This window comes from Lynx canadensis, chromosome E1, assembly GCF_007474595.2.
Source record: "Lynx canadensis isolate LIC74 chromosome E1, mLynCan4.pri.v2, whole genome shotgun sequence".
Taxonomy (NCBI): Eukaryota; Metazoa; Chordata; class Mammalia; order Carnivora; family Felidae; genus Lynx; species Lynx canadensis.
The window spans coordinates 8,989,405-9,005,993 of NC_044316.2; the positions used below are offsets into that span (position 1 = coordinate 8,989,405).

The 16,589-nt window shown below is 46.5% G+C and overlaps 1 pseudogene; it reads left to right on the forward strand.

Moving 5' to 3' along the window:
• Window positions 1-6,216, forward strand: LOC115501327 (annotated as a pseudogene).
• The last annotated feature ends 10,373 nt before the right edge of the window (window positions 6,217-16,589 follow it).

Below are 16,589 nucleotides of genomic sequence, written 5' to 3' on the forward strand. Positions count from 1 at the left end.
CGTAGGATCCAGTTAAGGATAATATATTGTATATAGTCATCACGTCTTTAGTTCTTAACCTGGAACAGGGATTCAACCTTTCTTTGTCTTTTAGGTCATTAACATTTTTAAAGAATGCAATCGTTATTTTTTTAAATTTTTTTTACGCTTTATTTATTTTTGAGAGAGACAGAGCATGAGTGGGAGAGGGGCAGAGAGGGAGGAAGACAGAATCCGAAGCAGGCTTCAGGCTCTGAGCTGTCAGCACAGAGCCCGACACAGGGCTCAAACCCACAAATCACGACCTGAGCCGAAGCTGGATGGTTAACTGACTGAGCCTCTCAGGCACCCCATTTAGCAAAAGTTTTTTTTTAATTGTTTTATGTTCATTTACTTTTGAGAGAGAGAGAGAGAGAGAGAGAGAGAGAGAGCATGAGCAGGGGAGGGGCAAAGAGAGAGGGAGACACAGAATCTGAAGCAGGCTCCGGGCTCTGAGCTGTCAGCACAGAGCCCGACGTGGGGCTTGAACTCTCGAACCGCAAGATCATGACCTGAGCTGAAGTTGGACGCTTAACCGACAGAGCCACCCAGGTGCCCCTTAACAGAAATTTTAGTTAAGTACTTGGCATTGTTATTCGGCAATTTCATGGCTATGAAAAATCATAACATGTAAATGAAATTAACATGTACATGCATACCTTGGAGATATTGTGGGTTCTGTTCCAGACACAGCAATAAAGTCAGCCACATGAATTTTTTTGGTTTCCCAGTGCCTATACAAGTATGTTTATATTATATGTAGCCTATGAAGTGTGCAATAGCATAATGTCTTTAAAAAACAACGTATATACCTTAATTTCAAAATACTTTATTGGCGGCCACCTGGGTGAGGCGTTGGTTGAGCGGACGTCCGACTCTTGACGTTGGTTCAGGTCATGATCTCACGGTTCATGGGTTCAAGCCCTGCATCAGGCTCTGCGCTGGTAGGAATTCTCATTCCCTCTCCCTCTCCCCAACTCGAGCTCTCTCTCTCTCTCTCTCAAAACAAAATAAATAAGCTTTTAAAAGTATATGAAAATACTTAATTACTAAAAATGCTAACCATCATCTGAGCTTCCAGCAAAGCAAAATCACTGCTCACAGATCACCATAACAAATATCACAATGAAAAGGTTTGAAATATTGCAAGAATTACCAAAATGTGACACCAAGACGACAAGATGAACAAATGCTGTTGGAAAAAAATGGCATCATTAGATTTGCCACGAACCTTCAATTTGTAAAATGCACAATATCCACAGGGGCGCCTGGGTGGCTCAGTCGGTTAAGCATCCGATTCTTGGTTTCAGCTCAGTCCCAGGTCATGATCTCACGGGTTGGTGAGTTTGAGCCCCACATCAGGCTCCGCACTGACAATGCAGAGCCTGCTTGGGATTCTCTCTCTCTCTCTCTCTCTCTCTCTCTCTGCCTGCCCCTCCCCCCACTGGCATTCACGCTCTCTCTCTCTCTCTCTCCCTCAAAATAAACTTTAAAAAAATAATTTAAGGGGCGCCTGGGTGGCGCAGTCGGTTAAGTGTCCGACTTCAGCCAGGTCACGATCTCGCGGTCCGTGAGTTCGACCCCCGCGTCAGGCTCTGGGCTGATGGCTCAGAGCCTGGAGCCTGTTTCCGATTCTGTGTCTCCCTCTCTCTCTGCCCCTACCCCGTTCATGCTCTGTCTCTCTCTGTCCCAAAAAAAAATAAATTAAAAAAGTTGAAAAAAAATTTTTTTTAAATAAAAAATAAAAAAATAATTTAATACTGATGATTATAAAATAGACACACAGATAGATGTGGAATGACCCCCTCATAAAGGACAACATCAAGGGCCAACTTGTAAACTTGAGGAAATTACTAGTGTTGGAATATTATCGCTTTGCCATCATCATAGTAAAAATGGATCATGCAAGAATCATCCATGAATGTTAAACGTTAGGGAACCAGCGGGAAATTATACTGAGGAGCAAGATGTTTATACTGTCTTGAAGTATCTCAAACACACACTTCTTATTAGTTGCAGGCAAAAAGACATTATAACTTATGGGATAAAACTTTCACTGGGTAATCAAAGTTATTACCAAGAAATTTTTTTTTTCTTTTTACCGACTACCGTGAGGGACAGATGGACGTCGTGTTCCTCTGTAGGCGAGGCAAAACTTTACCTCTACCCTCTTAGAGTCTTTGGCTGGACCTGAGAATTAAATTGAGACAGATTAAGGGGGGTGGGGGGATGCGGATTTATTTCATGTAAATTTCACGTGCCCCCCCCCCCCAGCTCTCACAAGAAAACAAAGACCCAGAGAAATGGCAAAATCTAAATGCTGTTTAACTAAGTTAAATTGTGGAACAAAGACAAGCAATTGTGGAAAAGTAACTAAAATGTAGGGGGAGGTTAAGGGAAGATAAGAATTATCAACAAGGCCTGTTTGCAAAGAATTCTCTCTGCCTTGACTCCCAGCCTGTGGTGATAAAAATGTCTCGTTCCTCCTCCTGTAAGGAAGATATCTTTCACATGGGTTTTATCGTCTATTTCCAGGAAGAAAAGGAGGGGGGGTAAGTGTCAGAGTCTTATACCTGCTGTTTAGCAGCATATTTTGGGTGACATATTTTGCCGCCCTTCACTTCCAATTGTCAAACCCTGACAAAGAACCAGGATCACCCATCTTGTCTTTCTTTCTTTTTTTTTTTAAATGCTTATTTGTTTTTCTTTTAATTTTTTTTTTAGATTTATTTATTTTTTTAATTTTTTTTCAACGTTTATTTATTTTTGGGACAGAGAGAGACAGAGCATGAACGGGGTAGGGGCAGAGAGAGAGGGAGACACAGAATCGGAAACAGGCTCCAGGCTCTGAGCCATCAGCCCAGAGCCCGACGCGGGGCTCGAACTCACGGACTGCGAGATCGTGACCTGGCTGAAGTCGGACACTTAACCGACTGCGCCACCCAGGCGCCCCTAGATTTATTTATTTTTGATAGACAGAGAGACAGAGCACAAGTGGGGAAGGGGCAGAGAGAGAAGGAAGACACAGAATCTGAAGCAGGCTCCAGGCGCTGAGCTGTCGGCAGAGAGCTCGAACTCACAAACCATGATGTCATGATCTGAGCCGAAGTCGGACGCTCAACCAACTGAGCCACTCATGAGCCCCAGAATTTTCTTTTTTTTTTAATGTTTATTTATTTTAAGAGAGAGGGAGTGCGCATGAATGGGGGAGGGGCAGAGAGAGAGAGAATCCCAGGCAAGTTCTGCACTGCCAGCTCAGAGCCTGATGCGGGCTCAACCCCACAAACTGTGAGACCATGACCTGAGCCGAAATCAGGAGTCAGACACTCAACCCACTGAGCTATCCAGGCGCCCTATAGTCTATACTGGGTTTTCACCTCTCCGATCAATGATCTGAGATCCCTCCCTCTTTCCATGATAGCCTTCCAGCTTATTCCTACAGTCCCAGGTTCTCTGACCACATGGGAACTCCCAGGGCATTGAATTCACTTCTCTTTTTTTTTTTTTTTTTTTAATTTTTTTTTAACATTTATTTATTTTTGAGACAGAGAGAGACAGAGCGTGACTGAGGGAGGGCCAGAGAGAGATGGAGACACAGAATCTGAAACAGGCTCCAGGCTCTGAGCAGTCAGCACAGAGCCCGACGCGGGGCTCGAACTCACGGACCGCAAGATCGTGACCTGAGCCGAAGTCGGCCGCTTAACCGACTGAGCCACCCAGGCGCCCCTGAATTCACTTCTCAAGAACGAGTTCCCACCTCTCCTCTTTTTTATTGCCCAGTTTCACCCACAGTTATCTGGAAACAAACACTAAGTGGACCATGACCTCCTTTTGAGTGAGTTCTTTTTCCCCTGCGTCCTTTGACATCTCAGGCTCCTGACTGTCCTCAAGCTACCATAAAAACTTCTTGCCAGTGTCTGCTGCAAGGCCCGTCCCAAAAGGACTAGTTGAACCATTCCAAGATTGTCCCCACCCCTGTGCTCTCCTCCGACTATACAGGATCTTGGAAATCTCGTGCATTTCTTCAACTGCTTCAGTTTCTTCCATTGTTATCTCTATGGTGACAGGGTCTAAACACTCAGGCCTATATTTCATTCCTGCAGTGCTACCTCTACAGAAAGTTAAAATGAAATGTATCCCAAATTGAATCTTAACTCCCTCCTCTACACAAATACAATCCAGCGCTGCTGTTATCTCTACACAGAGTTCTATTGTGATCAGTTCATTTCCTCACACCGACACCCAAACAGTTCTCCCACCCCATGTTCATAACACCTCTTGGGTCTCAGATTCAACGTCAGCTCCTCGAACAATGCAATCGTTGGTATTGAAATTTAAAGGATAATGTTTCAACCTCCAAAAAGCAATTGGAAAACCGATTTCACCCATTTCTTTTTCACATGAGGGAGTGGACTTGGTAACATAATTTCTAACCACTACCGGTCACAATGGGCCCCCCCCCCCAAGAGAGAAAGCTGAAAAGCTGAAATTAATGAAGTCATCTGAGATTGTCACTGGGTCATGAGCAATCTTCAAACATGTCAATCGTGGCAAGTGAACACGAGGTCAGGTTAAGAAGTATACTTTTAAAGTAGTAATTGATGAGTTTGTTTCCATTAAAGCCAGGAGGGTCCATTTATTATCAATTTTCTTTTGCTATAAGCTGAATTTAAAATCACGTGACTTTTAAATCCTCTGCCTTTGCAATTTTTCAATCCGTTTCCAAGCGCTGCGGCGTTCCGTGCTCTGAGAGCGCTGGGCTCCCCTCGGGTTCGGGGCTTACGTGGGACGGGAAGGCACGACACTTCGCCCACTCCCGCCACCGCCGTCCGCCCTGCTCCCCCCTCTGCATTTTGCAAACACTCCCAGGGACGTTTTTCCAAAACAGCGAATGCAGAAGCTTTTATTTTTCTGGAGTGTGCTCGTGTGTCCTGTCGTATGCTTCCTCACGTCATAGTTTATCAAGGCTTGCTTTATAACAGCAGCCGTTCACCGAGGCGTGTGAGACGAGGGACAGAGCCCCGCACTCAGCCGCGGGGGCTGGGTGGACACCCAGCACTTCCCTCCCGTCCAGGGGACAGAGCGCCCAAAACCGTGGCCGAACGCGCAGGCGCGCTCCGCGGATCAGAAAGGGCGAGTTCGCGCGCCCTCCTGTGGCCGTCGGGGCTCAGCGCACGGAGTTTTACAGTGTTGGCATGTGCCCCCTGCTGGCCGTCTGCTGAATCACTGGACCTGAACTTTCCATTTCCTCTAGAGGACTCCATTTGTGGGGCGTGCGTTATTCACCGTATTCTCTTACAATCCCTTTTCGTCGTGTAAAGTGGAAAGCAAGCATGCGCAACCGTTTCCCCCAAACATGGAGCCTTACCTGAATCGGGATGAGGGAGCGGTGGGTTCAGGTGGGGCTACTGGCTGTGCCTCTGCGTGCGGCCTATCCGCATATCCCACCCCCCCCACCCCCCAAGCTTTCGCCTGCCCTTCACTCCAGGAGACGGTCAGGCAAATTTTTACCTGCCAGGGACTGCGCATCTTCTACCAAGACTCTGTGGGTGTGGTGGAAGTCCTGAGATCGTTGTGCTTTTACGTGGCTTTCCAGCATCCAGCTCTGATTGGTACAAGATTTGGAAGGTCCGACCCTAAGGTTTCGAGTGATCACCCTTGATTTCTCGAGCTTTGGCTTTAGTGACAAACGGAGACCACATCACTATTCCATATTTGAGCAGGCCAGCATCGTGCAGGCACGATGTGGCCCCTGGGGGCGACAGAACCGCAGGGTCAAGCTTTTGTCTCCTGATTGTGGAGATACCGCTGCTCAGGAGTCGCTCTGCAGGTTCGGGCAGAATCCAGAATCGAGCCGGCGGACTTACCATCAAGAGACTGTCAAACGGAGGTATCTTTGCTGAGACTCGCCGGGGTCACCTTCTCCAACAGCTTCTCCAGGATGGGGGTGTGCTCTCACCCCTCCTCGCGCGATGTGTTCTTTGTATTCTCTCGAGGTCTCACCCCAGTCTTTGGGCCTGCCCCCCCCCCCTCCCCGAGGGTGAGCCGTGGGACCTGTGGGCAGGGATCTGGCACAATAATGGAAACTTAGTTGTCGACGGTCTCTTACAGTACATCCACCAGAGGAGGAACTTTAGAAGACCCTGGGTGGGAGCTCTGGCTTCTGTGACGATTCCCAGACTGGTGATGAGCATATAGTAAAAAGCCCGCCGATGCTCAGGCTAAGGATGGCCCTGACAGTCCGCCTCCATTCTTCTAACATCTGAGCCAGGGTATGGACTTGCCTTTGTGTGCTATTAGAAAATCCTGATGAGGGGCGCCTGGGTGGCTCGGTTGGTTAAGCATCTGACTTCAGCTTAGGTCAGATCTCGTGGTTCGTGGGTTCAAACCCCACTCGGGCTCTGTGCTGACAGCTCAGAGCCTGGAACCTGCTTCAGATTCCGTGTCTTCTCTCTCTCTGCCCCTCCCCCCCTCATACTCTGTCTCTCTCTCTCTCTCTCTCTCTCTCAAAATAAATATTTTTTTAAAAAAATTTAAAGAAAAAAAGAAAATTCTGATGAGCCCTACTACTCACAGCTACAGAAAGACGGACGTTCCTAAAAGTCTTTTTAACAATTCTGTGGACTTTTCTGGAATATTTAGAAATGTTCATTTCTGGCTCATCCTCGATAGGAATCCTATGGTAAAGAATGAGGAGAGGGTGTCTCCTTACCCGTCCTCAAATGGCATTAAGGGCACATGCTTTTGTAAGTTGTCTAAGCAACACAGCTTAGTGACAGTGAGTCTCCCTTGTCATAACTTTGGATTTCGTTCCATCAGCTGCTTTTTTTTTTTATGTTTATTTTTGAGATAGAGAGAGAGAGAGAGACAGAGCATGAGTTGGGGAGGGGCAGAAAGAGAGGGAGACACAGAACTGGAAGCAGGCTCCAGGCTCTGAGTTGTCAGCACAGAGCCTGACATGGGGCTCGAACTCACGGACTGCGAGATCGTGACCTGAGCCAAAGTCCCATGCTTAACCGACTGAGCCACCCAGGCGCCCCTCAGCTGCTTTTAACTATAGGCATTTTGTGGATCTAGGTTTGGGTTTGAATATGCAATATTCTAAGTATATTTTTAGACTCTGATTTACCTGCATCCATTATATACATATTTTTAAGGCTACTAAACCAACAGACATCCTGGTAGAGTAGTGAACCTCATTCGACAGGTTTAATTTCTGAATATATTGAATTAAATCCAAACTATGTACAGAATTTCCTAAAATCACAGGATGTTAAGGGCCAGTAACATCCGTGCCAGAGATTTACTGCTATTAGCTAATTCTAACAGCAAATAACAGTCTGACTCTTCATACGTCAGTGCTTGGAAGGAAGTCCCTCCTGAGCTGGAGGGGGAGGGGATTGTTGTATCGTCCGAGTTACCCTGCTGAAGGTACATGGACTCCTTTTACGATGACTGCTTAACGTCTCATTGGTTGTCCTAGAGAAGCTTCCTCTTGCAGCTCAGTAATTCCTGTACTTTCCAGACAGGAAAGTTCCAGAAACTTTAAGAACAATTTCTGAAAGGCCCGCGAGCAAATAGTGCTGAATACTTTTGTTTAAGCCACAGCTTCACTGTCTTAGTCAAAACAGGATGATTGAGGGGCCCCGGGGGGGGGGGGGGGCTCAGTCAGTTAATCGCCAACTTCGGCTCAGGTCAGGATCTCAGGGTTGGTGAGTTCGAGCCCCGCCTCGGGCTCTGTGCTGACTGCTCAGAGCCTGGAGTCTGCTTCAGATTCTGTCTCCCTCTCTCTCTCTGCCCCTCCCCCACTCGTGCTCTGTCTCTCTCTCAAAGATAAACATTAAAATTTTTTCTTAAAAAAAGAGGGGCACCTGGGTGGCTCAGTCACTTGAGCGTCCAACTTCGGCTCAGGTCATGATCTCAAGGTTCAAGAGTTCGAGCCCTGTGTTGGGCTGACAGCTCAGCGCCTGAAGACTGCTAAGGATTCTGCGTCTCCCTCTCTCTCTCTCTCTCTCTCTCTCTGGCCCCTTTCCCACTCATACTCTGTCACTTTCTCTCTTTCAAAAATAAATAAACCTTAAAACAATTTTTTTTTTTATTTTAAAAAAGAGAGAGTAGGGGCACCTGGATGGCTCAGTCGGTTGGGCGTCCGACTTCGGCTCAGGTCATGATCTCGCGGTCTGTGAGTTCGAGCCCCGCGTCGGGCTCTGTGCTGACAGCTCAGAGCCTGGAGCCTGTTTCAGATTCTGTGTCTCCCTCTCTCTCTGACCTTCCCCCATTCATGCTCTGTCTCTCTTTGTCTCAAAAAAATGAATAAACGTTAAAAAAAAATTAAAAAAAAAAGAGATAGTGCCTGAAAACAAATGAGAGGTGGCTTGGGGAAGGGGGGGAGGCCACGGGGACAGAAAGAGACTACAAAAGCATCCCTAGGAAACATTTGAGGGTGACTGTGCTGATGGCTTCACAGGTATGTCCGTACGTCAATACCGAAATTGTGTATTTTAAGCACATGAAGTTCACTGCCTGGCAATTATGCCTCAGTGAAGCTGGTTTTTAAAAATTCTCACCAGATTTTCTGATCATTCATTGCAGGCACTTTCATGAACCTGTAGACAGAAGATGTACTTATACGAAAGATAAGTCAAATAATCACTCGCAAACAAAAACCGAGAAAGAATTTTACAAGGTGCAGGCAGTTCGGACCCCTGGGTGCCCCAGACTGAGCCTGGGTAGTGGGAAGACTTGCTGAGCCCCCAGCAAACAGGTCCTTCTCCGCCACTGTGGGCACTTCGAGGGATTTTCTGCAAAGGAAGCGTCGCTATTTGAGCTGACTTTAGAACTTAAGTCCCTATAAAACAGCCTTTTGTAGAAAAACAAATTTCAATGCCGTGACTGCTGGGATCACTGCACGGATGGGTGCGAGAGCTCAAAAGTATCTTAATTCTTCTCCTTTTCCTGTCTCGGGCTGAATCTGTCAGCCCCTGAATCCTGGTTATGGAGGAACACACCTGCTCCCACGGCCTTACACAGCTGGAAAGGGACGATGGCTCCAGACGTCCCCAGCCTGGATGCTGGCCTTGCCCCTTCTGCTGTGTGGCTGTGGGAAAGTCCTCGCCTCTCTGGGCCTCCTGTATAAAACGGGGGATCCTTCCACCTCTGTTGCAGGGTTGATGTCAGAATAGAAAAAAAAATTGGTGAGGATTTGGCAGGGTACTAATCCTGCCACCCGAGCCAGCCCAGTCGAAATCTACCCGCTGCACCCAGGTTGATGCTGATAACCCAAGGTATTAAAACCTAGTTTTGCTTCTATTTCCATTGACAGGGACGGAGAAATCGAAGCTGTGAAAAACGGGTCTCTCCTGCAGTGGAGGGCGGGAGGCCAAGCTCAGTGGTCCATGGGAGAGGGGCGGGACTGGAGCTGGGACAGAAACCTCACAGGTACACTGACTTCTGGAGTAGGTATATTTCCATTCTCCATCATTACAGCTGGGAATTTTTCCTGGGTTTTTAAAAATTTGCTATCTAAGCATTCTAGCATCTCCTCTGACCCTTCTTTTAATGAGTGCAATTAATTTACCTCCCGTTCCCACCGAAGGCACGATGACCACGTGAGAAGATTTTCCAAAGCCACCGTGTTTGTAGATACGGGTAACCAAAAAAAAAAAAAAAAAAAAAAGAACAGGGCTAGGCTTAGAGATAGCACTGCAAGATTCAAGGCCGGGGTCTGCACCCAAGCCCTGGAGGTTGGTTGAGTCACACTATCTCTCTGAGCCTCCCTTTCCTCCGTCTATAAGTGGGATCACCGCCCTCAGCCTACAGCATGAAAGAAAATGCATTGATTCAGTCTCATGACTGCACAGACCTCACATCTCAGGAGAGGAAGGGAAACTGTTTGCACCCATGGGTCCTCACCTCCCTGGTCTCTCACTTCCCCCCTGGGAGGCGGCCCTGGGCCCTAGTGCTCCTGGGAGTTGAGTTAAGGCTGCATCCATTTCTACCAGACCTCCATCTAATCTCATCATATGAAGTCTCTGCTGAAGTACGGGCACATAATCCCTAAAGACAAACACTAGGGGAAACATTGTCCCGTCCTACCGCGACGGTTAGGGACCAGAGGAACCATCCCCAAGCGGTAAACATCATACATCTGGGGCGTTTGATGTTGGGTATTACTGCTGAACAGCCCACCTCTTAGAGAGAAGCAGGATGCGGGCCCACACACAAGCCAGATTTAAAACGGAGGCTCGGCTCCAAAAACCACCAATGAGCTGCCTGAGTGGCCTGCCAATATCAACCAATCGGGGTGAGGCCCTTCTGACCAATCAGGACGAGGCCCTTCCAGCCAATCAAGACAAGGCATTTTCCTCTCTCCACCCCCCCCCCCTTATTAGCATATGGGACGTGTAGTGGGAATTTTCTCTACTGAAGCAGAGCGTGCCCAGGCCAGTGCCTTAGATCCGGGGGTGGCCTCGTTTCAGTCGTTGGGTGCAGGAACCTGACTCTGGTAACACTACCCTAAAACTTTATGTTTACAGCCTTTGGGTGAGGGTGAGAAGGTTTGGGGTATAATTGATGTTCTTATGAATTAACAGGGCTCACTAAAATTTTTACCATATAGGCTTTCTCTCCATTATTTTATTTTATTTTTTTTGGTCTCTGTTACTTAGATAATCTTTAATGTTTCTCAAAAGCGTTGACTAGTTTTCTCCATAAAGTGTTTGCCCAAACGGTGTCTTATTCATGCCTTCCTAGGTTCCTATTTTTGTTTTCATTCTGCAACTTTTTCTTTGGATATAAGGTTGAAATTCTTTCCTGGGGGGGAGGGACGGCGGGGGGAGGCACCTGGGTGGCTCAGTAGATTAAGCATCTGTCTTTGGCTCAGGTCATGATCCCTCCGTTCAGTTGGTGGGTTCGAGCTCTGTGTCGGTGGAGCACGCTTCAGAACCCGCTTCGGGTTCTGGGTCTGAACACTGACTAGGATCTGGAGGTGGGGCAAAAGATTGTGACATTGGATTAACCTCAGCCTCTTGATCATTCATCTTTTATTGCGTTTGATTGTATATATCGAAGCACTAGCCCCTGTTGTCTGCCCATATGGCTCATGCCTGTAGAGACGCCACACCCTATTGTCCCCACAACTCTCTGAAGATAAAGCGCTCTCCCCTTCCACTTTTTAAAAAAATGTTTTATTTATTTTTGAGAGAGAAAGCGCACGTGCTGTAGGAGGGGAAGGGGAGAGAGGATCCGAAGGGGGCTCTGCAGTGAAAGTAGTGAGCCCCACGTTGCAGGGCTCAAACTCATGAACCATGAGATCATGGCCTGAGCCCAAGTCTGACACAACCGACTGAGCCACCCAGGTGCCTCATGCCAGAGTATTTAAATCCTGTATCACAGGAGTGTGCTCCTTTTCATTTTCTTTTTAATAAGAAAGCGGCATTCCATTTATTTTTTTTAATTGAGATATAATTGACATACAGCATTATGTTAGTTTCAGGTGTAGGACATAATGATTCTATATTCATAAATTTTGTGAAATGATCACCACAGTAAATCTAGTCAACACCCATCATGACATAAGTACAACCTTTTTCTTGTGATGAGAACTTTTAAGATCTAGTCTCTTAGCAACTTACAAGTCTACAACACAGTATTGTTAAGTACAGGTTCCATGCAATACATGACATCCCCAGGACTTATTTATGTTATAACTGGAAGTCTGTGCCTTTGGCTAACCTTCACCCATTTTGCCCATCCCCACCCCCACCCCCAATCCACCCCTTACCAATCTGTTCTCTGTATCTCGGAGTTCAGATTTTTGTTTTTGTTTTTTATAGATTCCAAATATAAGTGAAATCCTATAGTACTTGTCTTTCACTGTCTGTTTCACTTAGCATAATGCCCTTAAGGTCCATTCATCTTGTCTCAAATGGCAAGATTTCCCTCTTTTGTGTTTTTTTAAAATTCTTTTTAATGGTTTAATAATATTCCATTGTTTTGTATTTATAGAATATATATAGATGTGTATATACATATATATATATATATGTATACACACACACACACACATACACCACAACTTCTCCATCCATTCATCTGCTGATGGACCCTTGGGTTGCTTCCATGTCTTGGCCTTTGTAATTAATGCTGCAATGAACATGGGTGTGTAAATATCTTCTTGAGTTAGTGCTTTTTTTTTTTTTTTTTTTTAATTTTTTTTTTTTAACGTTTATTTATTTTTGGGACAGAGAGAGACAGAGCATGAACGGGGGAGGGGCAGAGAGAGAGGGAGACACAGAATCGGAAACAGGCTCCAGGCTCTGAGCCATCAGCCCAGAGCCTGACGCGGGGCTCGAACTCACGCACCGCAAGATCGTGACCTGGCTGAAGTCGGACGCTTAACCGACTGCGCCACCCAGGCGCCCCTTGAGTTAGTGCTTTTGTTTCCTTTGGGTAAATACCCAGAAGTGGAATTGCTGGGTCACGTGGTAGTTGTTTCTAATTTTTTGAGGAACCTCCGTTCTGTTTCCATAGTGACCACACGAGTTCATATCACCACCAACAGTGCACAGGGTTCTCTTTTCTCCACATCTTTGCGAACATTTATTTCTTGTGTTTTTGGTAATAGTCATTCTAACGGGTGTGAGGTGATAGCTCATTGTGGATTTTATTTGCACTTCCCTGATAATTAGTGATGTTGAGCATCTTTCCATGTACCTGTTGGCCATCTGTATGTCTTCTTTGGGGAGGTGTCTATTCAGATCCTCTGCCCATTTTTTTTTAATTGGATTGTGTGTTTCTTTGCTATTGAGTTGTATTAGTTCCTTGTATATTTTGGATATCAACCCCTTCTCTATGGTTTGCAAGTGTTTTCTCCCGTTCACTCACTTTTCAATTTGCTGATGGTTTCCTTTGCTGTGCAGAAGCTTCCTAGTTTGATGTAGTCCCACTTGTTAATTTTTGCATTTGTTGCCTTTATTTTGGTATCAAATCCAAAAAAAAAAAAAAAAATCATTGCCAAGACTGATGTCAGAGAGCTTACTGTCTGTGTTTTCTCCCGGGAACTTTATGGTTATGGGTTTTAAGTTCAAGTCTTTAATCCATTTAGAGTTGGTTTTTGTGTATGGTATAAAAGAGTGGCCTACTTTTATTCTTTTGCATGTGGCTGTCCAGTTTTCCCAACACCATTAAAGAGATGGTTCTTTCCCCATTGTACATTCTTGGCTGCTTTGTCGAAAATTAATTGAAGGGCGCCTGGGTGGCTCAGTCGATTAAGGTCTGACTTCGGCTCAGGTCGTGATCTCACGGTTTGTGGGTTCGAGCCCCGCGTTGGGCTCTGTGCTGTCAGTGGGAGTGCTTCAGACTCTGTGTCTCCCTCTCCTCTTGCCCCTCCCCTACGTGTGCTCTGTCTCCCTCCCTCTCAAAAATGAACAAACGTTAAAAAAAAAATTAAGAAAATTAATTGACCATATCTCTATGTGTTCCTTTTCTCTTTTTTCTTAAAATATTTATTTCTTTTTGAGAGAGAGAGGGCACGAGAGGAGCAGAGAGAGAGGGAAACAGAGGATCTGAAGCAGGCTGTACACTGACAGCAGAGAGCCGAGTGTGGGGCTCGAACTCACAAACCATGAGATCGTGACCTGAGTCGAAGTCAGACGCTCACCCAACTGAGCCACCCAGACGCCCCTATGCTCCTTTTCAATAAGTTCTCCAGCACTCGCTATATGTTCTGCCCTCCTTGATCCAGCCCCCTCAGGATCCAGACCCGCCAGCTTCAGTCAGGACCAGAATTTCTCCTGTTGGGTTTTGTGGTCACCTGACCCTATTAATGGATCTAGTGGTCAGGAGGGGAGGAAAGGACAGATCCTCAGAGGGGCACAGAAGCCTCTATGTGCATCATCTTCAAGCCAGCCTGGAGGGAGTGGGCCACTTTTGCGGGCCCAGAGAATTCAGAGGGATGGGTGTTTGCAGGTGTTTGCCTGTATCAATCCAAATGTCCCATCCTGAGTCTCGGGGCTCTACAGGGGTACTGTTAGGTAGTGTTCTCTAGAAAAATAACCTGTAACGGAGTGATGTAAGGAGGACTGGGCCCAGGAAAAAGTTGAAATGCTGTATGATTGCAACCGGGGCCTCATCTGATCCTACGGGGAGCTCAAGCCAGGATGGCCCTTTAGAGAAATTGCATGTCGAAGCAAGGGGACCAGGTCTTCGAACCCCTGCAGTGACGCCACTGGGTGTGGACTGCTCTGGAGGGGAGAAACCTGGGACGGGCAGCTCTGTTCAGCCAGGACAATTCCCAGAGAGGTGTTCTGTCATGAGCTGTTGGCAGCCAAACACACTAGCAACCAAGGAAACAGGTGCCCCAGCCCTGAAAGGGGATCCTGGCAGCCCAGCACAGTGGCTCTAGAGGGTGTGTTAAAGTTTCCAGCTTCAGTTGTTAATTTATGTTTTGCGCCCCGCAGTTATCAGTTACTGCTAGTATCTCTTGAGGCCTTATCGTTAGGGACATACCTCAATGGTGGCTATATCGTCTTTGTCAATTTTTCTTTCTATAAGTGGATAACATGCTTATGTATTCCCTTGTGATTGTTTAAAATTCCATCTTGTCAGTTATTGGGATTATTACTTGTATCAGTCAGGGTTCAGCCACAGAACAAGAACATATATGCTAAGAGATTTTTTTTTTACAAGGGATTGGCTTAATTGTGGGGGCCAACTAGGCAAGATCAAAATCCATAGGGCAGTGGCGCCAGGATGGCTCAGTCGGTTGAGCATCTGACTTATTACCAGCTCAGGTCATGATCTTGAGGTTGTGAGACAGATTCCCATGTCGGGCCCTTCGCTGAGCATGGAGACTGCTTGGGAGTCTCTCTCACTCTGTCTCTGCCCCTCCCCCACTTGTTCTCTTTCGTTCTCTCTCTCTCAAAATAAATGAAATAAACATTAAAAAAATCCATATGGCAATCCGTAGGAAGGGCAAGCTAGTAGCTTTGTCCACAGTTTCTTCTTCATCAGAGAAACCTCAATTCTGCTTTTAAAAAGGGCCTTTCGTGGCGCCTGGGTGGCTCAGTCGGTTAAGCGTCTGACTTCAGCTCAGGTCACGATCTCGCGGTCCGTGAGTTCGAGCCCCGCATCGGGCTCTGGGCTGATGGCTCAGAGCCTGGAGCCTGCTTCCGGTTCTGTGTCTCCCTCTCTCTCTGCCCCTCCCCCGTTCATGCTCTGTCTCTCTCTGTTTTAAAAATAAATAAACGTTAAAAAAAATTAAAAAATAAAATAAAATAAAAAGGGCCTTTCAACTGATTGAATCAGGCCCACCCAATTTATCTAGGATAATGTCCCCTCCTTAATTCAACTGAGTTTGTGGACTTTAACCACATCTACAGAATACCGTTACAGCAACACCTAAATTCGTGTTTCGCTGAATATCCGGAGACTGTAGCCTAGCCAAGTGGACACATCAAAGACCATCACACTCCCCAGTTTCTTTTTTGTTCAAATGTGCCTATTGTGGTAGTATTAAGACTCTATGACACTCCTCCCGTCAAGAGATGGAATCTACATTTGCCTCTACTTGATTCTGCACAGACTTATGACTGCTTTGATCAAATGTGTAACAGAAGTGATGCTATGTGACTTCCAAAGCTATGTCGTCATCAGCCATGAAGATTTCTTATTCACTAGAACATGTGCTCTTGAAGCCCAGAGACGCCATGTAAGAAATCCAACGAGCCTGAGTCCTTCATATGGAAAAGGCCACTGTGTTCAATTCCAAACTGAGCTCATCCTTAAGCCATCTCAGCCCATCCATAATACATGTAAGTGAAGAGGCCATCTTGGAAATGGACCCTTCCTGCCATCAAATCATCTCCGCTGAGCCCCCAGACACAGTGGAGCAGTGAAGAGCCGTGCCCACTGTTCCCCTTCCAAATTCTTTACCAGTGAAATCCATGAGCATAATAAAATGGTTGTTCTTTAAAACCATTTGGTTTTGGGTGGTTTGCCAACACAGCAGTAGACAACAGGAACACCTGGAATGTTTTTCTATCCTTTTATTTTCAAGGGTTTTATGGGGGGTTGTTGTGTCTCTATAAACAACACGCTCTCTATCCCTTTTTCCGATCTGAGTCTCAAGATCAGATTCCTTAGGAGGGACTCAGAACATTTAAGAGTGAATGTGTACACACAGTAAAGCCCAAAAACGCACTTTGGGTTGTTCTACCTTTAGACCCACATCTTGTCTGCCCATCCTTCCTGTAGGAACTCTGGCACCAGGTTTTCTCTAGTTAATTAGCACGGAGCTTTAACCACCCATCCGCAGCCCCCTCGCCCAGATGCTAGCTGCTCTCCGACCTCCCAGTCATCTACCAGACCTGCTTCTGACCAGGGAAACTTTAAAGTTCCCTTCAGACCCTTGCAGCCTAAACGAGCAAGTCGCAGTGATGGGTGGAGGAGGTTACCATGGAGACAGGTCCAAGGAATGAGGCTCCGGCGGGAGGGAGGGCCGGGACGCGGCTTCCGATTGGCTCAGCGGGCGCGCAGCGTTCCCCTTGCGCACATGCGCAGTGGCGCTGAGG